General features: G+C 37.1%; 1 long non-coding RNA gene across 3 annotated transcripts; it reads left to right on the top strand.

Annotated features, from left to right (window-relative positions):
* The first annotated feature begins 1,084 nt into the window (after positions 1-1,084).
* LOC114015731 (uncharacterized) lies at positions 1,085-26,503 on the top strand. 3 transcript variants are annotated; one of them, XR_003559819.2, is made up of 6 exons: positions 1,085-1,202; positions 14,195-14,303; positions 14,903-15,061; positions 15,288-15,486; positions 19,126-19,617; positions 26,403-26,503. It is a non-coding gene; the product is annotated as an uncharacterized LOC114015731 (long non-coding RNA). The 3 variants fall into 3 exon arrangements; XR_003559818.2 differs by lacking the exon at positions 26,403-26,503 and having other exon boundaries at positions 19,126-20,444; XR_003559820.2 differs by lacking the exons at positions 19,126-19,617; positions 26,403-26,503 and adding an exon at positions 16,234-19,115.
* The last annotated feature ends 659 nt before the right edge of the window (positions 26,504-27,162 follow it).

Raw genomic sequence — 27,162 nt, 5'->3', positions numbered from 1 at the left:
GTGGTGCTGTTGGCAGGAAGGGTCTGAACCTTTGTCTTTTCTCCTACGATAAATTTCATGCCACTATGAAGCCATTTTTACTCCTTTATTCCATATCAACTCAGCTGAGTGCCTAACCCACTCCGGCAGGGTGCTCCTGGGGCATTTCCCCTCATCCCATCTGTAGACTTCAACAAGACCGTGCCCTGCCTCCCATGTGAGAGCCTTGCCTGAGTTTTAGTTGTCCTGACCAAAGAGGAACATTCTTCCGCCATAAATGCGTGCATGGTAGGGCAGTTTAATGTGTTTAGGAAATAATTCTCACTCTTCTGTAAAAATGTTACCGCGTGTAATGGAAGAAATACCAGCCTAGGAGCAGGGTGTGTTGAGGGAAAAACAGTAGGCTGCAGGAAATGGTGAGAAAGGAGAGCACAGCCAATGTTCTGCTATTTACTTGGTACTCTGTCCAGTTACAAGAAGTAAAACTTCTTGTATTTTTGGCATTTTGGTTTATCTAACTGCTATAGTAATTAGATATTTGTATGTTGATCCCTTGTAATGTCTATATGTCATCTTCATGAAATGATAATAATGATAAAATGATAAAAAATGCTGATAAGCACCCAGAAATGATTTCTAGTGTATTATGCTATGATGAGAAGATATTCTGCAACGGACCGTAGCTTTAGCAGGGAGTGGATGTTACTGCACTGTCTGTAGTCACACTTTTGGGAGAGATGTCTGACAGTAGAAACTCTTCTTTTAAGGCTTATGAACAACTGCGGTAGACTTCCCCACCCCCACCCCCACCCCCCACCCCCCCCCGCCCCGCCAGATAATTAGATAGTTATGTGATTTTACTTGGACTACGAAGTGGGCTTTTTTTCCACTTCTAGAGTTTTCCTACTACAAAGTGCTGATAAAAGGTAGGGCCTTGCACTGCACTGACACGAGGTCTTCTAGTAATAACTGGTGGCTAGTTATATCCCTTCAGACTTCACTCAATTCCTGCTAAGGAAGGGTTAAACATTGCATGAAAAAAGGCAGGAAACCAGCTGCTGGAATGTATCCCTCAGATTACTTGGGAGCTGGTTCAGGCTCTCCATGCTGTTTCCGCAGCACATGCTCCACAACAGCAACAGCAAGTGGGCAGAGCCAGGATGCCAGCACTGGACCTGCCCCAGGCCAGAGGGAGCACTGATTTTCACCAGCAATTTGAAGTGGTAAACTGAGAAACCATGCATTTATTATGTTAGAACTTTCGCCCAAGCATATTATAGTGTAGGTCAGGCTTATCTTCTAAGAACTGCAACACTGTGGTACTGTAGAGCTGCATCAGTTCATACTGTAGAGCTGCATCAGTTCAATGCAGAACTTGCGTGAAAATAAGTGGATTTTTCTATACAGTGTGCATCCTGTTAGTGGAAGCATATTCACAAAGACTCTAACAACTACGAACAGGATTTCTTAAGTCCTGTATAGTGCTTGTGCTTAACTCTTTGATTATGGGCAGAAAAAACCAATTGTAAAATAGAGTATTTTTACAAGACTAATGTGTTCACCCCTGACATACTGCAGAATTCTTTATTGAAATGCTGAAGCTCTTTAACATTTGCTCTGTTTTCTCTTGGGACAATTAGTTGGATAATGTTTTAAATAATTTTAAATTATTAATGAAATACCTAATGAAGTAGATCAGTACAAAGATTTTCAAACCCCTCATTTTGAGAACATCTGAAACATTTTTGCTACTAACTCTATCCTAAAGTCAACATACGGATAAACCATACAAGAGAGGCCAGTTATGAAACACGGTTCAGTAGGATTTTTCACTAGACAGGGATCCACTTCTCTGTCCTTTCCACCTGCTGAGAAAAGACTCACAAAGATGATCAAGAACATATAGGCGTGGTTGGATTTCTGTTCTTATACCTAAAGATAATGCTTCAACACTGTTTGAAGTAGTGAAAGAAGGTGTCTGCTCTCTCTGCAGCAACAGGATTAAATTACTTCAGTTATCAAACTGCCTTTTTTCCAAATTTAAACTTACTCTATTTAAGCCCATAATACTTAAAGTTACTGTTCAAGAAACTGCCATGTAAAAGAAAATCTCTTTCGGTGCCCTCTGCTAAGCGACTCTGATCTGACGGCCATGGGTGTACATTAAACCATACCAATTATGTTCAGAAATCATCCACATAGCCACAGCAGCTAGGCACAACTTTCAGACATTTGTTTTAATTTGCATACCTTATGTGAATGTAGAAACGTTGTGAGTGACAGGACACTGACAATAAAACTAAGCAGGAACAAAGTGTTTTGCCACCACCACAGCATGGTCAGCTGCAAGTGGAAAATATGATTTCCTGAACAAGAATATCTGTCACTGTTGTCCTAGCAGACTCTAAAAGGCAACAGCTACTCTTGATGACACTGACACAGGTTATGCTTATGCAGCAAGTTTGTGTTGTTTGCTGTAATTATTGTAAAACATTTGACTGGGTCATGAAACCAGACAATGTCAATTAGTGCTCTGCCTGCAGTTCCAGGGGATTAAGCGCTGAGGTGGAGTGCTCAAGAGATGTAAGGGATGCATTATTGCATTACAGAACTGTGAAATGTATAAACCAAATGGCAATTTCAGTGTATGAGATGTCTCGCTACACTTTTCTCAAGGTCCTACAGTAAACTGCACACTTTGAAGTGCAGTAAAAATAGCAAACAAATGTAAACACCAAAAATGCAAGTATATATGTATAGGTGACTCTGTGTATATAATTATATGCTTATAAACCATACCATTTCATCAGCAAATATAAATTGCTCTTAATTTAGGCAGCTAACGATACTTCTGCTTATTCGAACATGGGTTAACGGACAGAATACTCAAGCATTGACTAAGATATTTCTGAAGCATTAAACAGGAGCATCCAAGTGTCCGTGCACGTAGATGTTATCACACCTTCTCATAGTTAAAGCTACTAGCACTTGAGACTTTCTTCTCTATCTTTTTAGAAAAGGCAAGCTGAGCTCTTTCTTCCTTCTGGAAACTTATGAAAATGCCAGATAAGTACTTCCAAGCAAAATCTAGAGCTTTTGCTTGCTCTTTCTGTAATTTCTCAGATGCTTTTGACATGATTGCTTTTGAAGCACTGCTGAAGGAAAGGTCTGGCTGCAGTTGCAGCCTCTACCATGATGCAAATTTGTTGCACAATAGATCAAGAAACACCTTATGGAAACACTTCAGCATCAGCAACGCTGCCACTATGAAGATCTCAAGCATTTTATACACTAATACTAAGCTTCACAATCCCCTTCTGGAATATTCATATTCTGCCAGATCTTTTTGTGATAGGTGCAATAAATTTGTTTTTATTTTTGTTTTTTAATCAACCTGCACAGCAAGGCATTGGAAAGTCAGCAGTAGAAGCAAGCAGTACTAAGGCATGTGTTCCAGTTCCTAGATACTTTCTATAGCAATCAGCAGGAGTTACGGTCTCACTCTGGCTAATTGGAAGCTGAGCAGAAAATGTTTGCTGCTGCATGCAACTTAATAACGAATGCGTGGAACAAGTTACACATAAATTGCTTCTGATATTTAATTGCTGTAGCATAGCAGGGAAGATGTACAGACTGGTATTTCTTTTAAAGAGAGAAAAGGTTGGGTAACATAATATTGTAAACTGGATGGGTTGTTGTGTGGTGGTGGTGGTTGTTTTGTTTTGTTTTTTTTCAAAAAAATGAAGCATGCATGAACATCTCTGCTTAAGTACCAGCATATGCTGTCTCAATTGCATCAGCTTTGCTAGAGGAAGCCTTTGCAACCACCCTACAGCTGTATGGAGATACAAGTAAACATGCTCACCTGAAAAGATATAATAAATGAAGTGTGAATATTTTTCAGAATGCCTTGGGTTCCCTGCACTCCCACTTACCTCACCTCTGTACTTCATCTCCCATCAATGCCACCTCAGAAAAATGTATCCTTCCCCCAAACAGATGTTATACTACTTTGAGCTTCATATAAGAAAAAAAAAATATCTCCAAATTATACAAAAAAACCCTGATAAACTTACTATCTAATCATTCACAGATGTAAAACATTATTGATAACATTGAAAGTTATGTTTCATGTAAAGACCTTGTATATCCTTGGGCAGAAATTTCATACCAAAACCTAGATCAGAAAGCTATAACCAAAGTATGGCCTCCATAGGAGGGCATGCCATATGTTTCCCTAACTAATTTAAGATCCTGCTTAACAGAATGGCTATTGTCTAAGATGACTCTGGGAAAGAAAAGTCTTTCAGGGAGAACAGAAGCATGCTTGTTTAATGGCTGTGTACAGCAGAAGTGTTTAAAAATGGTTTGTTTCCACGCTAAATTATTATTTTCAGTGTGAGTATAGCAGACAATTTTGGTGAAGAGAAACTCTGCTTACGTGCAAAGTGTGGATAAAGGTGAAGCTCGCAATGCAACGGAAAACGTGAACCTGTGTCTTCTCTTGCAGTCAGTTATTTGGTGCCTTGGTTTACACTGTCAGTAGGTTCATACAACTTTTAAAGTTGAAAATCTTTTTTTATCTTTGGAAGTTTAAATATGAGATTTAATTATCTAAAAGGAATTAATTAATTACTTCTCAGTTTCATGTTAGACATGGAATAACATTTCCCCTGCAGAATCTTTCACAGACATTCCCACGATTTTTATCATATCACTTTTTTCTAAGTACAGACACACCCCCACAGTTCCCCTCTCTTCAGCAAAATAACTTGGCAAGTCTTGCCACATCTAGAATAAAAGAAAGACACCAGTTTCTACCCATCATTTTTACCCACAACTATATTCTCTTTCTCATATAATTAATATATTATATTAATATAATAACTATATTAAGGGTTTAAAGCCCCTTAAACGATGGAGCTTGACAGCAGGAAAGCTTGCACTGCTGCAGCTACTGCTGCCCATTTCGGATAGCTGTTTTCCCATTTCATTGCACTACTATTCTGTATTTTGAAAGTCATGAAGAACTGAGATTTTTATTGTAAAATCATGGTAATTCTCACAAAATCATTGAGGCAAGTTTGAAGTTTCTGCAACTGTTATGTCCTGTGTGCTTTTCAGACTGGATCAACAGCTCACTAAATTAATTCTCACGCAAAGTACAGGGACCTAAGAAACAGATTCTAGTCATGTATTTTACTGTATTGAATTATTACGAATGCTGAATGCATAAAAACTTAACCAAGAACAACGCTTCTTTTTATAGCTTCTCCCTTTATCCCTTTTCTCAATATATCTGAATCTATTTCTGGCAGCTCTAATGAGCTTTCAGATTCTTTATGAATTCCAGCCAAGGGGTTAGGATTTAATACATGCTGGACTTAGAGATGTTCCTCCCTTTGGAAGAGCAGAAGGCCTAAAATGAGATCGAGCATCTGAAGCTGTTAAAAGAAGGAAAATTGGCTAAAGTAAAGAAGCTGTGGTGAGAAAGCCTCCTGTTCTAGGGAGTTGTGTAGTGTTTTGCATTGCACTCTTGCCAGCAAGGTGGGGAATAGGTGCAGGTTACAGGAATACCTGTTTTCTCAAGCTGTTGCACCATTTGGAGTTTCCATAAGAACTATGGCTGGAACAGGGTGAATCTTTTGTAATTAAACCCTCAGCTGGAGCTTAGTTTTGGGATTTTATCACAATTCTGAATTTCACAGGTAACTGTCACAAATATCGTGGCACGCTTGGGGCTGAATTTTAACATTGTTCAAAGTGTAAAAAGCAACCAGAACCTTCTGTGAGAGCTGTAAAAAGCGGGAGTGAGACAGCTAAAATGCTTTATTTGTCTTATGTATAAGAAGACTGAGATATGATTGTATTGTAGTTTATAACTAACTTTTTTGTACTTATTTATTGAAATACCACATGCTAAAATACCAAATTCTAAAGGGATATTTAACCCGGAAACAAAAACCATGGACTTTATTAATGGCTTGAAAATTAGTTAGAAGATTGTAAGGCCCTGCATAATTGAAAAGCGAAGTAAGGGAGATTTTAGACATTTTTTTTTTAATGTGATTAAGCCTTAATTTAGCTGCTGGTTTTGATATTTTTTTTTCCCCCAAAAGGACAGGTAAACAAAATCCAGAATAATACATGTAGCTTGCAGACAATTAGGTCCTTCTGTCAATAGTGTTGAGTGAGACAGAAAAGTTGCTTAAGCTGTGATGTATAAGTAGTAAATTATGGAAGCTGGCAAATAACTGAGTAGTTAAAAAGTCAATAAGAATAGTTTGGGGACTCTGGATTAGGTCTGCAATTGAAAAACTGTTTAAATGACCATGAAGTCATATAAAAAGACAGATTGATTATCTGGGAACAATCATTTTGTGTGAGAAATTGGATAATGGGAATCTGAATTTACATGCGTGAAGAGAACTGGAAAGACTCCCAGGACAGAAAGAGCCTCTTCTAAATTGTTCCACAACAACTTCTTTTAATCCATGTATGAGGTTTTTAAACTCTCACACTTCAGGAAAGCAGAAAAAAAAGTTGGGTTATCTTTGTGGTATGTAAGATGCTTTTTATTTTCTGGTGGCTTGAGGCCATGCAATTCAGTTGGGGAGTATCTAAATGGAGTTAAGATTCCATGCTGTTATTGATGGATATTTGTATCTTGTGTTTAGTTTTGTCACTGTTTTGGTTTGGGATTTTTTAAAGTACTTTTCTGGCAGGCAACAATTCCACTGCTTTCTAACCGTTGCCTGAACTTTTATGTTCCTGTTTTATGGATAGGGTAATCAAGATCATTTAAGATAGAAGTAGGCTGTCAGTAAAAATGTAAGGGAGGGGGGGAAATAAAATTAATGATCGGGGCTTATGACTTGTGTGACTTAAATTGAATTTAAGTTCTATCACATTATGTGAAAAGCTTTCTTAATTTTCTACGTATTCCTCTATTTTGGCTAGGTTTGTGCAGCTTTTTCCCATTCACTTATGCATGCTGAAATGGCTATAGATGTGAGCACGTAATGTAATTAGATTAATTCAAATAAGTTTTGTGATAAAAGTTCCTTTTTATTACTGGAAGGTGTCCCACATGTATGACAAGCAAACTTCAAATTTCTGTATTAGCTAGCATTGAAGTATGCATTCAAACATGTATGTTTTGGAGGTGTTTGAAATGAAAGTGTTAGCTAATCTAATGCAACCTGAACTAATCTCCATAGCTCTGCATGTCTTTTCCCTTTCTGATCTTGGTTCTTGATTCCAAACACTCCTAACTTCTAATTCGCTGTCACTAGTTAAAAAGGAAATTTCTGTTTGTTTTAGTAAGCCAATTGAATCTGAACCAAGGATTTTAAAGTTCATATGACGTATGGTAAAAAACAGCTCCAGGTTTTGGGTTCATACTCTGTCCAGGTTCTGAGTACATATTAAATTGGGCACATGTTGTCCTGTGCATCCATATGAAGAAAAATGAAGAAAATCCTTGATGTAATCAGAAAGGAGATGCAGGATACTCCTGTGGTGTGGGTAACCGAGGAATTAGAATTGCAAGAATTAACACCTCAGAACACGTGTCCCACAGTATGGCTTTATCTGTTGTCTAATAGCATGTATATTGATAATTATTGGTTTAAATTCTGTCTATATTCATTAACTAGAGACAAAAGAGGTATTTGCTTAATGCACCCAATCAATTTAGATGCAAAAATCCACTTGCAAGAGTGATTCAGGCCCCCAAAGCTAAATGCTATGAAGAAGCTAGAAGCCATCTACTATTGCTATGCTCATACTGTAGTGATATACCATATCCTATAGATCCAAACTGAACTCTGGTCTTAGTTTGTAAACTTTTGGAAGGGGAGGGAGTGCAGAGCAGAGTCTCTGGTTCTGATTTTTAGTCCCAGAACTGAATCTGTATTTTACAGTAAAGCTGATAGATCCAACTGGAGCCAGTCTCTGGACCACTATAGTGAAGTACCAAACATTGTGTAAAACGTGCAAACCACCAAGTCAAGGAATCACAGCTCTTCTGTGGTCTCTCCTAAAGGGTGCATTCTTGCCCGCATAATGGCTTTGGAAAAGTTGACTGAAAAATCCACTGCAAGTTCCCAGTGTTTTCCCCACTGAAAACAAAGTTGTAATGGGAGTCGCTGGGGTGACATGAGGGGGTGATTTCAGCCTGTTCTCATATAGATAAGCATTTTTGCACCTTGTATGACCTTGATTGTCTGACAGCTGAACAGATACCGCAGTAAGTTTCTGCTCATTTGAAACAATTCTGTACAGATGTTTTCATAGGATAAGAAAGCTGATCAGAAGGCACTTGAAATCCAGGAAAAGATAAATATAATATATGAAATAAACAAATGCAACTGACACTACTTGGACTTTTAATTGATGTCTTGTGCTGTCAGCAATGCTGAACATTTAAATGTTTTGCTCTAGATGGAAAGTGGAAACCTTAACCCCTGGAAAGCGTAGTCATGGGAATTGCTGCACAGGTTTTCTCACAGTAATTTTTGTTTCAAAACAAAATTAAAAATTAGTGGAGTAATTCAAAATAAATACCATCCAGCCAAGAGATTTTAATCTGAACCTTTCTTTAGGGTCAGGCAAGCCAAGATAGTGTTTGTAAAAGATTTTGTGATTTCTAGTCTGGTCTCTGAAGGAAATGAGATCATGGTTTGTCATCTCCTGCTCTGTACCTGTCCATCAACTCCCACCTCTGTATGACAATGTTTAAATCTATTGGCTAAAGGGACTACTTGGAAAGAGGTAGAAGGGCTTCAAATACTTATTTAACAGAAATTACTGTGAAAAATAATAATAAAAAAAACTATGGCAAAGACAGACTGCCTTGATTTGCTTTGTGATTTAATTTTATTTGTCTTGATAAAATAGTTCAGAACTTCAACTGGGAAACATCACCTGGAATGTTCTAAGTATGGAATAAGCTTCAAGTAGGTCTTATGTTCGATCAGGTACCAATACAACCTAAGTGCGAGAGACCAGACTTCAACAATTCTACTGTTTATGATTCTGTTTATTGTATTTCTGGTTACTACAAAGGTAGGAAATGCCTTCCTATGACTGCACGTTCATTGTCATTCAACTTTTCTTGTCTGCTGTTGGGAACGTGAGATGACATCTTCCCTTGTACAGCCATACAGACTGACTGGGCTTTATGAAGTCCTTTCCTCTGCACTCAGTATTGTATCCTAGTCCTCAAAGTTTGCTTCACTGTTTGCTTGAGCCATTTCCTGCCCTTTCTTTCTCTGAGTGCTAATTAAATATGCTATCCATGAAAAATCTTGGATACACACTGCTGTTTCAAATGTCTCCTTCACTCTTCTGCGCTGTCACAAACTGGAACCATAACTTTGGAAACAGTTTGTTCTTTCTGGAGCATTCAGTTTACTCCAATCTTTATTTCAGATTGAAAACTTTCCAGAACACAACCCATCTTCTTTTTATACATTCTCAAGCACACAAGGCTCTCAGAAAATAACAAATACTAATATTAAACACAAATATACAAGAAGGGTTTTAAATTTAGTGCATGAGATTGCTTGAATCTTAATGACATAAATTTGGTTCTTTACATGGCTATTGTCTTTGAGCTTTAATATATGCAACAATACACGTTATGCCTTCAAGAAAAATATTGTGTGTGTATATAATACATATATATATATATATATATATAAATGTGTTCACTAGGAAAATAGAACATAAGTATACAGAAATCCTATGTGTTGGTAAGTTCCAAAATTAACAGTACAAACAAAAGCTGCATGGATAGAGATCTGTTTACTGAAGGGAAATGAAAAAAATAAATAAAATCACACCTCGATCAGAGGGCCAAATTCTCTGTAGATAAACTGGCACTTATTTTCTTCGCTAACTTGGCTTGGAGGTTTCAGGTTTAGCTCTGGACTGCTCTCCATTTCTTGTATTGCTGTAGATTTTAGGTCTGGTGGCTGTAAGGAATGAGGGAGAAAAATTAGATAAAAGACCACTCATGCCTTTTTTTCTTTTGTGAGGTCTAACGCTAGAAAAATTGTAACTACTCCAGTGATTGCATCACAGTGATTGTTTTTTTGTTAGGGGGGGTGGCAGTGGTAGTGGAGAATGATGGGGGGGGCGGGGGGGGGAGTTATACACGCTGAATTTTGCCATTTTCTCATCCACCAGATCTCCAAGAACTCCCAGAGCCCAGTCAGCCAGCAGCAGCACTATCTGAGTCAGACTGAGCACAACATTGCAGAAACAACCCCCCAGCCTGGTCTGCTCAACAAAAGAACTCTGACCGCTGTTGTGCAGGCAATGCAGGTGTCCAAATGATCGGCCATTTGGCATTTTTATGGAATCAGTTAACAAAACCAGTTCAAAGCACTTTTCAAACAAGAAAATTAAGCCCATTCTGCGTCACAAGAAGCTTTCTTAGGGAAACTGAGGCAAGGGAGCCTAAACACAGTTTCTCAATATTCAGGTTTTCATTCCATGTAAGGGAAATTGTTTCTTTCTGTGTCTTCATTTTACTGCATGATTGTTTTGTTGTCTGTTCCCAGTTATAAGTTATGCTTCAAGTCCTGTGGGATTCAGACCTCAGGTTTCACCAGCTCTTCCTATGTCTTACTTTTTCATATAAGAAGCGCTGCTGAATTCCTCTTGCCATTCTAGTCAGCAGAGTGTTAACACTGGTTTATGTGAGGTTGAGGGATGTTATGTTTTTTTCTCTTTCTGTACCTGTCAATGTACGCAACTCAGAAATTTAAATAACAAAGCTTATTACACAATCAAGACAAGTACAAATGATTTAAAATCATGTTTAAAACAAATCTTTACTACTAAATTGTGATGTGTATACAAAAACATTTAGAACTGTTTTCATAACTTTCTGTCAGGTGTTTTTTTCTCAGTTCTGTTAAGAACAGAAATAGCAAAAAGATCATTTGAACCTTGGAAGATGGGCTGAGATTCTGGCGCTGTTGTCATCAAACCCCATTGAAGGAAATGGCACCTTTCTTAAATTCGGATGATGATGTTATTAATCTTTTTTTCCAAACTGAAGTGAAGAAGGAAATAAGTGTTTGTCTATAAGAACAACAACAACTAAAAAGCCTTTTGCTTGAAAATTTCTAATCAGTTATGAAAACTGTTTTTGTGGGACATATAAATGTTTATGTATATTATTCTGCATGTGATTTGTTTGGTAAATTCTCTTTGGCGTTCAACCATCTTAGTGTACTTTGAAGAAAAAATGGAAGTTTTTTGTGTAAGTGGGAAATGATGAAACCTAATTGAGACCAGTGGTATAAATATCAGATGAAAAACTTTGAGTTAAAAAGGCTACTTCAGACATTTAATTGCATGTCCATCACTAGTTATAGGCATTGCAATCATGAAATGAACAGTACTTTATTGCATCTATTGTTTTAGGCTTTAAGAAAAAAAAACCAAACCAAACAAACTATAAAAATAATTAGAACTTCCTGGTCACGAGGCTTATTTCCTAATCCATTGTCTACAGCCAGCCAGGAAATCACTTGACATCAGTCACTGGGAAGGCCACAGGTAATTGTGCCAGCTTTATCACTTCCTGAGCTAACGCTTGTAGGAAGCGGACATGAAAACAATAACGTTTTCAGTTAGGGTTCATTTACCATTTAAAAATAGAAAACTAACACGAGTTTAACACTTGACTGTTACCTCAGGCTTGAAATCAACCATATGAAGGGACAACTGGCAGCCAGAGCTATTGACCTGTACTACTTTCTTTAGAGCTTTAGTAAACAACTAACCACCCCTAAGTACCAACTTTGACAGCTTCTCTTGTTCCCAGCTATGTATTCCAATGTATTGGTAAAATATTCATTACTAAGATTTGTGACAAAGGCAACACTGTCAGATTACAGGCTCAAATATAATCCAAATATAATTAAATAGCTGTACTCATAAATAGCACTTTTCCATGTATGAAAAAAAAAAAAAATTAAGACCTACTTTGATCTTTTCCAGAATTCAATAGAGCTGTACTATAGATTCAATACATTTTTTTAATTATTATTATTACTAGCAGCAACATTTGAAAGTCAACATAAGTTATGAAGAGATATGGCTGAATCTGGAACTTTAAAATAACCAATAAACTTTTAGAAGCAAAGCAGTTACTACTATTGCCCTTTCCAGGTGAAAATTCTGGGTATCTATCTAAAACTGGATTAGAGCAAAGAATAAACTCCTAAGTGAAGAACACTTATTTGATATGGAATCACTCACTGAAAATTGCTCTTTGTTTTATCCATGGGTTTTTTTTACATTTAAAATGTACATATACATATGTTTATATTTTGAGTGATTTGTGGTACTGACAGGAATGTAGGAACTTTCTGAAGCTGTTCCTTGACAGATTCAGAAGAAAGAAGCAATCTACTGTATGCATCAGGAAGTATGCACTGACAGTTTATGAAGCAGAAATTTTATGCAGTGCAAAGTGTATTGTATTTGCTTTATTTTTATAGGTATAAATAAATATAGCGTGAAGTAACACCCACATATTTTTTTGAATTAATATTTGAAGTGTGAAGTTAAGCATTTGAAATTCATTAGAAAGTACAAGAATCAGGCCACCTTGATGATTTGTTTTTGTGGTCTAACTTCAATGAAAAAAAAATTATCATTGCCAACATTTTCTATTTTATTTCATCAGTTTCATTTCTGCAGACTTTTGTTTCTCTCATGTACATCCTTTTGCAAGACAGTCTTTTATTGCAAAGATGTGGATGTGTCTCTTGACACTTGGGTTGAATTTGTATCAGTTCTAGACATTAACAACAGGAATTTGCAACACTTTGGGGCAATGAATAGCCAGGCACATTAGTCTGCACGTAATAATTATAATTTTTAAAAAAGACACGAAGAATTAAAATACTTGAACTTAGCATTTAACGTGGCACTGAATGTTCCATGTCGGTTATCTTATTAGCTCTTAACCAAGTGTCTAATATCTCTCATTGATTAAAGAATGATAAATTTATGTAACTGTTATTTTCCAAAAGGAAAAAATGGCCCCAGATAGAGCCTGGCTGCTTCTGTCTGTGCCATGCAGAATTAGCTGAGCTTCTCACCGGCTCTGAGGGTCTGCAAATAGTGTTGCTAAATTCACACTTTGAAAACACTCAACCCTCTGAAAAACAGATCTTATATTTGGTCTGGAATAAGAAGCTTTCACTGCCATCTTGTTCAGCAAGAATCACAGTATCTTCCTTTGTAGGTTAACAATGTTGACACTGATTAGCATGGAGAGGACAAAAGAAATGTAATGTGTTTGGTTCTGTTGTTGAGGGGTTTATTTTAATTCCTCTGAAAAGACTTCTCAGTTCCTGTAATTCCATTCTAGAGGAACAGTGTAATAATGAAAACTGGTCTATAAGTCCATTCTAGGCTAAGGAATTAAAGCAAATTTAAGAGTTTTTAATTTAAATCCTGAAAAAGTAATGCTTCTACTTGGAATTAAGACAGGTTGTTCATCAGATGCAATGTGGCTGTTGCTGTGCAAATTTGCAAACTTTCAGGTTTTTGCTTTGAGAAACTAGCTCTTTTTATACCTATGACTCAAAAGCTTGGGAAATGTTCAGTACATCTACATGAAAATTAGAGTAAAACTACTGCCATCTTGTTTGAAAGGTACAGCTGAGGGTTTTCTATAGTTTTAATAATTACATTTTAATACGGAGCATATGTACAAGTGATCTATACCAGCGTTTAAAATTCTCTGTGCTCTTGTTTTCTGTTTTACCTTTGTGATAGTTATACCAACTAACTGAGGAAAAAGACTTTGGTATTGTTATGACTTGCTTCTGTTAGTACAGTTTTAGCTCCAGATAGAATGAATTTACAAATAGTAAAGATCTTTGCATCATTTTTGCCAATCCTCCTATGTAATTAATAAAACTGGAAAAAATGTGCCCTTTTTTTTTTAAGTTCTCTAGAAGAGAAAAAAAACCCAACAAGCTAACGATGAAAGAAGGATGATGGAATCAGTGTGGTGATGAAGGAGCTGCTGATACTGGAAAAATCACAGAAACGGTCATTCTTCTTTTCCAAGAAGGCAGCAGGGAGGGGAGTGCACAGGGGAGGGAAGGATACCATGTCTTTCAGTTCTTCCTAATCACCTTCTTGACCCAGAACTCCTTCTGTTCTCTTATTTCAGGTCAAGGCCCCTAATTAGCTGTTAAGCATGCTGTGTTGGCTTTACAAAGCTGGTTGGAAGGGTAAGAGTAAGAGCCTAGGAAATAGAGACCTTTTCAATTTGGTCTAAGGTGAGTCTAATGCAGTAAGTCTTTAAACTGCAAGCTTCTTCAACTCCAGATCAAAGCAAATTATTGTGTAGTGTTCAATATCTCTTTCAACTCTCACTCAAAATGCAAACATATACTACTGTACTTTATATACAACATACCTGGAGAAGCATATCTGATCCCTTGCTTTTAGTGAGTAGCAACTTAGCCCATGTTAATGTCACAAAGTATTGTGCAGGGCTCCTTCTTTGTAGAGGAAAGTATTTTACACAGCGAGTAAAGGAGGAAAGGATTATGTTTTGTGATAATTATCACCATTCTCAGGATGCTCTTAAATGCATATTAAACATTTGTACAGGAACATAAGTTTTGAAAATACATCAGTATAAAATAATCTTCCTGACACATTAAAGAAAATTATAAAGGAATACCACTGTTCCTTGATAATCTGACAGAAATCATTTCAATCTAACACTGGAGAACAAAAGCTGAAAGCAAATGTTGCAGCCATAGGGGTTATGTGAGTATAAGGCTGCCACATACATTAAAAGTAAGCTTCAATGCAAGGGAAAGTAATTTTTCATACTTGTGTAAAATTTTGGCTGTCTTTTATTGCACAGAATTTCTGAGTTGAAGGTGAAGAGAAAAATCTTCCAGGTCAATGTTGCAGGCTGTCTGCTGGTGCTCAGAGTACGTCTTGCTGACCATATTAATGTGATTCACCTAAACTAAAAGACAGAATGTGGCTGAACTTTAAAATGATACAACACAATAAAAAGGTAAGATTTTATGTCCATTGTATTTTTTCTACAACACTTGAAATCACTGATATGCTTTTAAAAATTGGGGCAAAAGAAATTAGTTTAGTAATATAGATTAAAGCTTGTGAAAAATACATTGAAGTGAGTACACTGCTTAGCCTGTTTTCAGAGCATGACCAGCTCATGGACCTGCATGTTTTTTATTTGTATTAATCTTCTCTTCTCTCTTGGCTCTCAACCTCAGGTACAAGCTCTAGGAAAGAAGTTCCGTGCTTGATCATCAAGGCCACCACATTACACTATGAACAGTGATAATATTCTTGTGAAATGTAACCACCAGAACCTTGTGCATCCTTTGTTAACACATTTAACATGTTAAGACCACCTGACACAGTTCAACAGCTGAAGGCACTCAGAACCTCAGTCCTCTTGCTTCCTTCCAGGTAAGACCTCTTAAGTTCTCCAATTCATTGTTTTCCATTATTTTCCTTTCTGAACAAATAGTATTCTTGGTTTTGTGGCTGTCTAATCATCACCAGCCATGCTTCCAAGCTACTGAAGATGGTGTGTATGTGTACACTTTACATTGGCCAGAGTTCTGAAAATATTCATAATTTCTGTGGAACTTCATTATGACATTATAGATGGACTTTTTCACAAACCCCAGACAATTAAATGTAACAATGAAGCCACCCAGCAACTCTGGATTTCTTCCTTAACATCTATCTTGGGGATGCAGACAATGAATGATAGAATAAACTTCTGCAAACTAGTTTAAAATAATTTTTTTATAAAAACCTGCCACCAAGGCTGCAGTCTTTATATTTGTTGTTCCATTAAACCTCACTGCACTTAAATGAAATAAAAACCTGGCATACCTTGGGTTCATCATTCAAACATTTGATACCTTCCAACTAATCATGTGCTTCTTCATTCCTCACATGGGTTCATCAAGAACCAAACCCTTCCTTCAACTCCCTACCTCACTTCTCAGCTTCATCAGAAGCTAATTGGGACGATCACAACAGGAAATGGCATGAATCTCCAAAGTGACCTTTCTCCTTTTTCTTTTATGAGGGGTTTCAGCTTTCTATCAGATCAATTAGTTAATTGGTCATCACTCCCCTAAACACATCTCACTTACAAAAAAGCCCTCACCTTAAATAAACAGCCACACTCCTTCATTTCAGGTTGAAGGCTGGAAGCTCATTATAATTGGGTTCTGCTGCTGTTTCTTTGAGCACTCTTATCTGCTGATCAAGCTACACGTAATGCAATCTTCTTCCACATGAACAAGAATGTTATCAAAATAAACCTTTTTTTGCTGCCCCTCTCCTTCTGTTTTCCTTGCAATAATGCTAAATGAAATAGTAGGCTATTAGTAGACTATTAGACTAATAGTAGAGAATAGTAGAATAGAGCAAGATCGAAAGGGAATTTTATATTCACATGGTATTTTAACTTAAATGTTGTTATTGAATCCTGCATTCAATTACATTGCAGTTGTACTGTTAATGATCCCCTATATAAATATACAATATCATACTAGCAGGGAAGTATAAGGTGGTTATAAAGAGGTCACACTGTTTAAAAAAACAGATATGATGTAGCTGAGAGCCTTTTAGAACCCTTGTCCAACCTACTTTTCCCTGCTCTTTCAGATACATTTTGACTTAATCCTCTCCTTTAGTATCCTATTTTTTGGTTAGTCAAGATTCCTAGCAACAAAGTAATCCGAAAGAAAATGAGGACTAAATAACTAAATATCCCATGGTTTATGGAGTATTACTGCAGCTGTAATATATATACTTTATTTAAAGAGACAGCACACATTTTCATATACTGTTAAATATTTTTTTTTCTTTTTCTGTGTGTGTGCTCTTAGGTCTGTTATGCAGGACCAGTCCATAAATTGTGAAAATTACTTTTTCCTAAACACGAACAGGGCAAACACATGAGATTATTGTGAAACACAAGCATTGCACAAGAGAGTGCCATTTCTCTCTGTGACAATGGGATTGCTCCCAGAAGTCTTCCAGATTTGAAGCTGACCTTTGAGACTGAAAGATAATAGACACCTTAAGAACAGCTGCTCTGATGGGCAAAAAAAAGGCTCCTGTAAAAAGTATCTGAAAGCTATGACCAACTGTACAAATGAATTTGTTTATTGTAGTGGTCTGCTTTAAAATTAATATCAAGTTTAACGTCTCAGAGTAAGAGACGTATGAGACACAAAATGAGGCATTTCCAATGCTTAGGAACTCATTCCCAAGCTCTTTAATAGTAATGATCAAAAATATGTATCCAGAATCTTTTTCATTCATCACTGAAAAAGATCTCTGTCCAAAATCAAATGTGGCTGCTGTTTAGGAGTACATGGCAACACTAAACAAATGTTTAGACAAGGGGATGAAAAATATTATATGAAAAATTATACTTCAGTAAGATTTATTTACAGAAAGCAATGTAGGAAGAATTGTTTTAAATGTTTAACATGTTTTCTAGACATAAGCTTTGGCTCCTGAAAGATACCAGCATTCCAGTGATTACTAATATAATGGACTTAAATGTTTTGCTATACTAATGTTAATAGAGTTGCATCCTTATCAATACCATACAGAGAATTTTTCCTGAACTAAATATATCCTATATATAAGGATTGTTTATAAAGATTCTACACCAATGATTAATGTTTTTCACTATGTTTAGTAAATCAGGTGTGTCATTGTGGTCAAGTGCTCTTTCACCATTAATTTAGGGTACAGAAGGTAAGCAAAAGTTGTAGTGGTCTGCAGCTGTATCAGCAATTATATATGTGGGCATCACAAACGATACCTTTGGAATATCAAAACCCATAGATTTAGAGAAAGAATTGGAGCACAATGCTGATTGTTATGATATTTGCGGTTGTATCTCCCAAGGAATGAAAAAAGAAAAGTGTGTGTGTATGGGAAGTTGCTGAATGTTGTGCTTTAGTGTAAAAATATGTGTACTAAGGATCAGGAAGGAACTGTGCTGCTGTTTTTGAACTGAGAAGGTATTTTAGAAATAGGCAGTGTTTGTAGGAGAAGGGTGTCTGTTGTGGGCTAATGACACCTTTATTTTGATGTAGCTAGGTCTAGATTTCTTGAATAATTCAAGACGTGTACTTAATTGCCAATAAAGTATACAGAGTGTTAAGACATCCATATTGTCTTGCAAAAAAGGCTGCGAGAGAATGAAAATGTGTTTAAGTAAGTAAAGCTTAAACCAGTGCAGGATGAAGGTTTTAATATAATCAAGAAGTGAGAATTAGAAACCCCGGGGAAGGAATTTGTATGAGTAAACCTCAACACAGCACTACCCTCTTCGTGTTTAGCTATGTATGGCTTTCATTTACTTTTGACAAAGTGAGATGATAAGAACAAAGTCAGGACACAGGTGTCAAAAGTCATTTTTGACATAAGCAAACACAAGTAAATGGTAAGTAGATATTTATGCAGTGGACTCAGACAATAACAAATCATTTATGTAAGATTTTAAGCATTCTAATTGTGTGGTGATATATGATATGATGTTCAAGCAGCCAGAGAAAAACATTAGGGAGGAGGTGGGACAGAAAGCAAAAGGATGGTTCTAGTAACGTATGTGACAAGTAATAGTCAGTCTTGGCTAACCTCTTCCCTGAGACTGGAAGGACACTCCTGGTGGATCTAGGGGCTTTAGTTCACTGATGCTTGCTGGTGAACATCATATGTTAAGGTATGGAGGACAGCTAAACAGATAACACTGTTACAAAACTTTTGCATATACAACACTAGTTAAGAATCACATTTAACAAAGGGAACCTAACTAAAAACTTCCCACTAATCGTAATTGGAATATAACATCGGTCTGTTTATAAGCATAGAGGCAAGACCCCATCTCTGGGGGAGGGAGATGGATTGACCTTAGTCACTGGGTGGATTACAGTGATGCACTTCTCCCCCTTCTCCGGGCTGTTCTATGACCCTAGGAGCTGCTGACTAGTCCTTGGTGCCTTGAGCAATGAGTCAGGCAGTTAAGCAGCCCTTGACTGTACCAGTAACTGTTACTTTGCTCAGGCACAGAAGAGCACTGTCCGTACTGGAGCTCTCATTGACTGATCAAAGCAAGGAATGAGAACGGACACAACCTGCTGTTCCCCGACAGCCCTGGAAAGCTGCTACCTGGACTGCAGCCTGCGTTGTAACCTGAGTGGAACGGTACCATTGCTCCTGGCATTTTTGAAAAAATTATGAACTCAGGTTGCAGCCAGGATGGAATTTTACTAACTAAATGGTGACTAAAGCCGATCATCTCACAGCCTTAGAAACAGCAGCCCTCAAGCGAGACCTTTGTGAGCTCTCCTGGGCCGCAGCAGGCACGTGAGCAGCATCTCCCCCTGAGCAGGACACCGCTCCGAGCTCCAAACCACCAAGTCTGCGATACCAGGGGACTGTTGTGGAAAGCTGTACTGATACCCCAGCTCCTCAAGGCTCAACCCGTCACCCTTTGAGGAATGCAAAAGGCATTAGACAAAGGCATTCACTGAACTCAAGGGGAACTTTTAACAGGTATAACTTTTTCATAATATGCATTGCAAGCTTGAAGTAATCTACGTTATTTTTGTCATTTAAAACAAATTGTACTGGTTTGCTGCTAAAATCCTATACATAAAATCTTGAATTGTGAGAAAACTCTTTCTCCCCCTTAGACATAAACCATTGTCCAAGTGTGAACTAGGAATAGACAGCTGCACCTAAACTCTGTGAGTTTAGAAACAAGGGCATCTACTCTAAACCTCATGACTCGACAGAATAGTCTCCTTTATTCTACACCCCACTCTATATCCCTCCCATTAGGCATAAACCCTTGACCAAGTCTGAGACTAAGATTGGATCTGGCTGCACCTAAACTCTGTTTGAGTACAGAAAGCAAGGGGGTCCACATTAAATCTTGTGACTCGTGTAGATCACCTTTACCCTCTTATGCCCTTGACCTTTATAAACTATGCCCACCTCTATTCTGACTTGATTTCTACTTGATTTGTCTCTGTGCATTTACCCCATGTAATCAGTAATAGAGTGAACCTTGCCATCACATCTTGTGCAGTCACATTATTAAACCTGTTTCATTCAAACCCTTTTGGTGGTGATCTTTAAGTGATCTGACCTAAACCACTCCTTTTGCAGCACAGCAGCTTGTTAAAAATGAAAGAAAGAGCTTCTAAATCACTTTTGAAAAGAGATTAAGGAAGGGTCAGATTCTGCAAGCATTAGTCCTGCTGATGAGCACTTAACAGCTGTAAATTCTATTGTCATGTTGGCCTTAAATAGGATTTCTTGGATGGGTTATGCCTAGTCTATTATACTCTGCCCTAACTGGAGCTTTTTTTTTTTTTTTTTTTTTTTTTTTTTTTTTTTAACAAAGAATGATCTCTTAGGTCTAAGAACAGTGTTTCCCCTAGTAAAGAAGAAAGACAGAATTGCAGATTAGTTCGATAATCAAGAAAACCATGGAAGTTTCCTCAGTGACCTGAATAGACTTTTTCCTCTATGGCACTTTAGGAAAGTCTACCTTATTTTAAATAAGTTTATGTTTTGGTATAATACTGAGCTGAACGTTAACATTGTGGATTTTGAGTCTGATCTACTTCGTAGCATTTGGGTATTTTGGGATGTGGCGATTTGGCTGAAATCCGAATCTGCCCTACAAAGATTTTTATTTTGCCACCTCAAATGCCAGAGCTGTCTTTTTTGCTGCTGCCTACTTTGGGGCAGAAGCCCAGGAATGTTTGGCAGGCTAGGGCTCTAAAGAGGGACTGGCCACCCGAAGTTCTGACAAAGTGAGCACAGGTGGTACCATCTGCAGTTTACAGTAAGGGCAGCATGGTTTTCAGAAAGGAAGAAAAAGTGTCAGGAAGATAATTTTCAGAGGTGGAAACAATTTTAAGAACAATTTTAACCACAGGTTCAAGAACTAGCTGTGATCTCAACAGCTGTTCAGCTGAATCAAATCACCTCAAACTCTAACAAATACCTTGCAAACAGTAACAAGTGAGTAACTTTTTTGGTGGGTGCCCATTTGGAATACTCACGTATCAACAACCAAAAGATTTTGTGAAGTGCCTGCACTCTAAATACATTTGCCTAGCTAACCTATCACCTTGTTGAGGTGCTGGATGATTGCTTTATAGCAGGTGTGGATGTTTACTTTCCTCTAAGAAATGGTCAGTAACAGACCCGGTAACAGGCCTTTTAAAACTCAAATACGATATAAAATACTGTCCCAAATGTACAATATAAAATGAAGTACTTGAAGATGCAAACTGCTGCAAACAGCTTCTCTAAGAAGTTGGATGACTTGGTCTAACAGTTCTAATTTCCTGTAGGCTTACCTAAATAAATGAAGAAAAAAATGCTCAAACTCAGTTATTACAGAAAAAAGATCACAGGATCTCCTTGCAATTTCAAACCCAAAACATCTAAATTTATACTTCTGGAGTCAGAATTCCTTGCAGAAATAAATGTGTTGTACTGGGCGAGTCATTCATTGACCAATAGATAAGAAAACCTTACCACCTCAGAAAAATGCTTTTTTATGAGAAATGTATACAAACCCAGCTATGTCTTATGTCTTATTGACCTATCATTTGCTATCCACCAGGGTTGATTTGGACACTCATTGGTTTGGTATAAAGAAAAAAGATGTTTTTCTTGTTTATAGCTCTAAAATTTGAGAATAACTTTTCCTGAAAGGCTCAGCAATTATTTCAAGAAACTGAAGAAATGTATTTAAGTGTGCAAGTACTTGATCTTGTTTCCAGCAGTGATATTTTCTGATCTTCAGTAGTAAACATAACACAAATATTAGCATTCAGACAATTTTTGTAGTTTTTCATAACTAACAGAAGTGCAGTCCTCTCTAATTGTAACTGGAAACTGAGACAAATTGATAATGTTTTAGCCATAAGTTTGATTAAGCTTTGCTCTTAGTTCTGTGTCTTTAACTACCAGCCTATTTTTGCTCTAATAGAGCAGTAAAATCCAGTACTTGAACGTAAAGGTAATGCTGCAGGAGAAAAGAAATTTTCAAAATCACAAAGATAAATGCACAGAATTAGATGATGAAGAGTAATGTCAGGTTCACTGTGTCACTTTAACTTCCCAAAAGCATTGATAGAAAGAATTAAGTCTTTAGTGGGTTTGTGGTGTTCATGGTGAATGGTTGGATGCTCTTGGATAAATCATGTTTTTAAAAGGTATGATGTTCTGAGAAAGCTGTCTATAAGCTTTTCATTCTTGCATTAAACTGAGTCCTAAATCTACTGATTGCAAAACCCAAATATATCCAAGAGGGGTGGAAATTAGAACATTTTTTCAGTTTATCATGCAAATATATCAATATTATACATTGTGCACATATATACACACATAGTTTATTTATATGATGTATTAATAAGCTTTTTTTTTCCAATGAAAAATGCTGCAATCAATGTTTGAGGAGGAAAGTGTAATTAAACTGCAGAACCACAAAGTCTTCTGAGAAAACCTGTTGCCTTATGGTGATGTGGTGATATTATTTACATCTTATAAACACAGTCACTGATTTGTAGCTCCTGTCAGGGATCCTTAGTGTTATCTTGCTGCTCATCCTGTCATACATGAATGCCTACCTTTGAACCCTGCTTCTGGGTGGTTGAGCCCCCTCCTGGAATTTATGCTGTTTGTTTTGAACCTTTCATGGAAGAGAAAAAGGCTGACATATACTCAGTCAAGCATAATATGAAGACCTAAGCTGAAAGCAAGCTGGTTTCACTTATGCCTTTTTCCCCAATACGATGGTAAAACCATCACATCTTCTGTTCCATTGTCTATAGCATTGGTGCGTGTGTACTGACATCCACCAATTTTAAAAGCATAGCTCTTTATTTGATGCAATTGATTTTCCATCTCAACAGACTATATTGAGCTGCCATTTGACCAGTGTCTAAGTAAAAGAGTGAGCAGGTGAAGGGAAGTATAGAAACAACAATATTGATCAGCTAAAGAGAGACAGAACATTTTTAAGAGCATAAAAACATAAACATCCTTTCCATCAGTGACTGCATAATTTATGAACATCATCCTGTCAGACCACGCACTGTTTGCATCTGGTTTTCTGTCAGATTCACCCGAAATCTGTCTCATATTATATTTGACTGTGACAACAGTAGTACTGCATAAAGTTCACCACTGCATAAAACTCACACACAGACACAAAAAGTTATCACTGGGCAAGTACAAGGTTCAGTTGTACCTGTGCTTGACTAGTTTCTCTGTCTTTTTTTTTTTTTTTTTTTTAACTGTCTTCTCACAACATTTTTTTTTATGGCTTTAGGCTTTGTAAATATTTTTTTAGCAAATGAAGGTGTTTCACCAAATGATTTTCACAAGCTTAACTTGTTTTAATGCAGCCTTCAACCTTTGTCACATGACAGTTCAGTAAAAAGTGCCCCAAGTTTCAAGCAGCCTGGTTTTCAAACTTTATATTTGTGACTTACTCAGGTCTGTTCTTTGTGAATATCTACTTTGTTCTAGGGATTGCTATAAATCAAAGCAGTCCCATCCAGCTGGCTTATCTCAGCAACTCTGAATTTCAAAAATCAGTAAAATAGGTCATCCACTACGCTGAGGCACCAGTGAGCTCAATTCACACCAGCATCTTCTGGGATGAAATTCTAGTCCAGGATCCACGCTCTGCCCAGTTCTTAGCTTTCCAGAGTAGACTTGGTAACTCCTGGTGGATAGTTTAGTCCTGTGAGACCTGGGAAAGTGAAAGAGAACTGTATTGTCAGCTACTGCAGAAGCATCAGAAGATCTCATGGCACGGGGAGTGGGGTATTGGTGTACTATAGTTTAGTCAGAGAATCCTCTTGAAAATCACAGAAGCTGTCAGTTCAGATGGAGCAATATGCAGGTTAGGGGTTTCCTGGCCTAGAATATGTGTCTATATCGCTTTGGTTTTATACATTTTTGTTGGAACCATTAGTTTTCCTCCTCTGACATCTTGCATTGTGGTCATAGACTTGAGATGGATCTGCTTCCATCTTTTCCTTTGGTGAGCATGCTAAAAAGATCAAAATTACTTTGAATATCAAACCTAGTTTTTTGGGGCATACAAAGAAGGAACTTTTTAAAGAGGATATGCAGTAATATTGTGTCCAGCAGATATTTAGAAAAAAAAATAAAATTTGAAAAACATGATGCCCTGTGTCCTTTTCTACAGGGTCATATGTTTACGATGCATCACTGGATTTCTTTATTGCAATAGGATCTACTGTTGTGGGTTGACGTGAGCCAACATCTCCTGGAGTGGAGAAAGCAGTGTTGTATTGCTCACTACCTTTGGGTCCAAGCAAGAAGTCTCTGCTGCAAAAGGTGCATTGCTGGAGGAGGTTCCAGAGCAAAAGAAAGACCTTTATATTTCCCAAAAAATGTTTTGCCTTCTCTTGCCTGTGCTAAAAGTTGATTGATCACACTCCATTCAACAAGAACTTTGCACACTTTAGAATTATTTTATATGGAACTATAATTATAATTTGTGATTAATTCTACCTAGACTGGAAAGCTGCATTATCTTCTACCAAAAGTTGTTTAAAGTAACTGCATCACATGCATTTATAATGTGATTTGACAAATGTGAAGGCTGAGGGTGGAAAAAAGGGGTAGGAAGAAGAAATGTAGGCTAAGAACTCTCTGCTGTTTGAAGGGTATCTGAAGAGACTGCATGGGAGTAATGAGAACCATTTATTTTCTGAGAGACAATCCTGATGAGCACTAAATACATTCAAATCCAGTTATCTGCAGATATCTTGGCAAGGGCTGATTTTTTCTATCCTACTAAAAGCAGTAACACATTTGTATTCAGTATACAGGTGATCCTCAGATCATCCTTGCAACATACAGGGGGAAAGAAAGAGAGGAAATTTTGAGAAATTATACATGTAATTTTTCTCCATATTCCTTTTTCTACGCAAAAGATGTAAAAGAGGGGAAAGGTGCAGTTTCTTAATTTTCAATGAGTACAAGAGTGTCTGAAAAAAATTAAACTATTCTAGCTGTGACACTAAAATTTTCAAATTTGCACAATTTGACCTTTGGGAACTCTAGAGCTGAAAAAGCATGAACTGTAATTGATGCTGTTCTGTCACTCCACCACACTGACTGCTGTGGTGTTTTAAGTGGGAAGCATATCTATGCTATTTCTGACTTTTGTTTTGCCAAGACAACCTCCTGACCACATAAAAATAACTCATTCTAACGTTTGTTAGCAAATCTCCTTCAAAATATTGCTGAAACCCTTATAGGGTACATTTAAGCTGTCTTAGAATTTCTCTACTGGTTCCAAAAGTTGCAGCATATCCTCTTATTTTAGTTTAATTTTGCTTTCAGGAAGGACACTGTTTATCTGAATGCTTTGAACACCAGGGTGTTCAATTACTCAAAGTTGGATGTATCTGGTAAATTCATGAGAAACTATTCTGTGGCTTGCTTCTAAACAGTGAAAAACACTCCTACCATGGGAGACAATTCAGCTGTAAGGCCTGCTTGTGTACCTAAAAATAGTAAAAAGGAAATTCTCATATACTGTAAATATTCGTTTATTGAAATGATCTTTAAAAAAATCTGGAATAGGTGCACTATGATTAATAATTCTATGTCATAAAGGACTATTCCTTGAATCTTCTGTAAGGTCATTATCAGTTTAATCAGTTTGCATTGCTAAAGACCTCAAAAGACCTTACTTTGTAGAATAATTTTGGAAAATAAAAATGAAACCCTATGATCTATTCTAAAATAAGTCTATGTGGATGTAATTTTTTTTTTCTTCTCACTGTGAATTACGAATATATCCCATACTGCTGCAACATTTTAATAACGATGTTATCATTTTGCCTAGACAAGAAAAACCCAGAGATTTATGCTAATGACAGCAATTATGTATGAAATAAGCATATGTCAACAATATGTAGTCTTTGGTTTCACTGGGATACATGTGAGGAAAACAGTGGGTTTACTATGAACTTATAGTGATGTACTCATCAGAAGTTTGACTACATTTTTCAAAGCTGTTCAGCATATGTGTTTATTTTCCCAGCCTTCTTGAGAAAATTCTGTCCATGGCAAATTATGGTTAAGAATAGTTCACTAGGATAATACACTTACCAGGTCTCATAAATGATCGGTCCTACTGAGTATTTAAAGATTGAGGTTTCTTTCTGGGCCAGTGCATGAGGGACCTTCAGAACAGTTGTAACTTGGCTTGAGAGCCAAGACAGAGATAAGGCTGTAACTGAATAACCTTGTCATCATACTAGGACATGCAAGTTGGATCTTCTCCATCGGTATAATTCTTGCAACCATTGCCAGCTCCAAGTGACATGGTAAGTATGGAGAAAATCACAGGACTGATAAATTAGCCCCTGCTCTCTGTTCTACTTCCCGCCCCCCCCCCCCCCCCCAGTTTGCATTTTTCTGGAAACCTAATTTTCTCTCCCACCATACAGTTATTATCACATGGCCAAAATACACATAGCTGCTCTAACATGAGGAGTTCATTTTAGTGTTTTCACAGAAGAAGGTATGCTTGTTAGATCAAATATTCACATATCTGAATGACTGAAGGTGTAACAAAGAGGGACCAATATGGTTGTAGACAAGTTTCATGTGTTAGAGGTGGTAGGATTTGTTCTGGCCCCCAAAGTTAAACAATACTGCTTGCAGGTCATCGCAGGGAGAAATATACATTTATGGGTAGCCTACAAACACAGAGATGTACTTCTTAGGCTAGTTAATATGACAGTTGCAGCCAGCAGATGTTTCAGGTGAACTATGGCAGGACATGGCTGATTTACTATCAAAAGAATTATTTACTGCTGTAAGTACCTTTCTTTTCTGAGCAGAATATACAAGCATTTAAGGTAAGAGTTTCCAAAGGTTGCTGCCCCATAGGCCATATAGGAAAAAGCATGTGAAATTAACCTTAAATTCACTCGTAACAAGTTATATTTATTTAATTTTTTTTACCTTGCAGAAAATGTATAAAATCTTCCACAACTCAACAGTGACTGCACATCT

Source organism: Falco cherrug, chromosome 7 (assembly GCF_023634085.1).
Source record: "Falco cherrug isolate bFalChe1 chromosome 7, bFalChe1.pri, whole genome shotgun sequence".
NCBI classification, from domain to species: domain Eukaryota; kingdom Metazoa; phylum Chordata; class Aves; order Falconiformes; family Falconidae; genus Falco; species Falco cherrug.
This window is presented reverse-complemented; position numbering and strand designations above follow the sequence as displayed.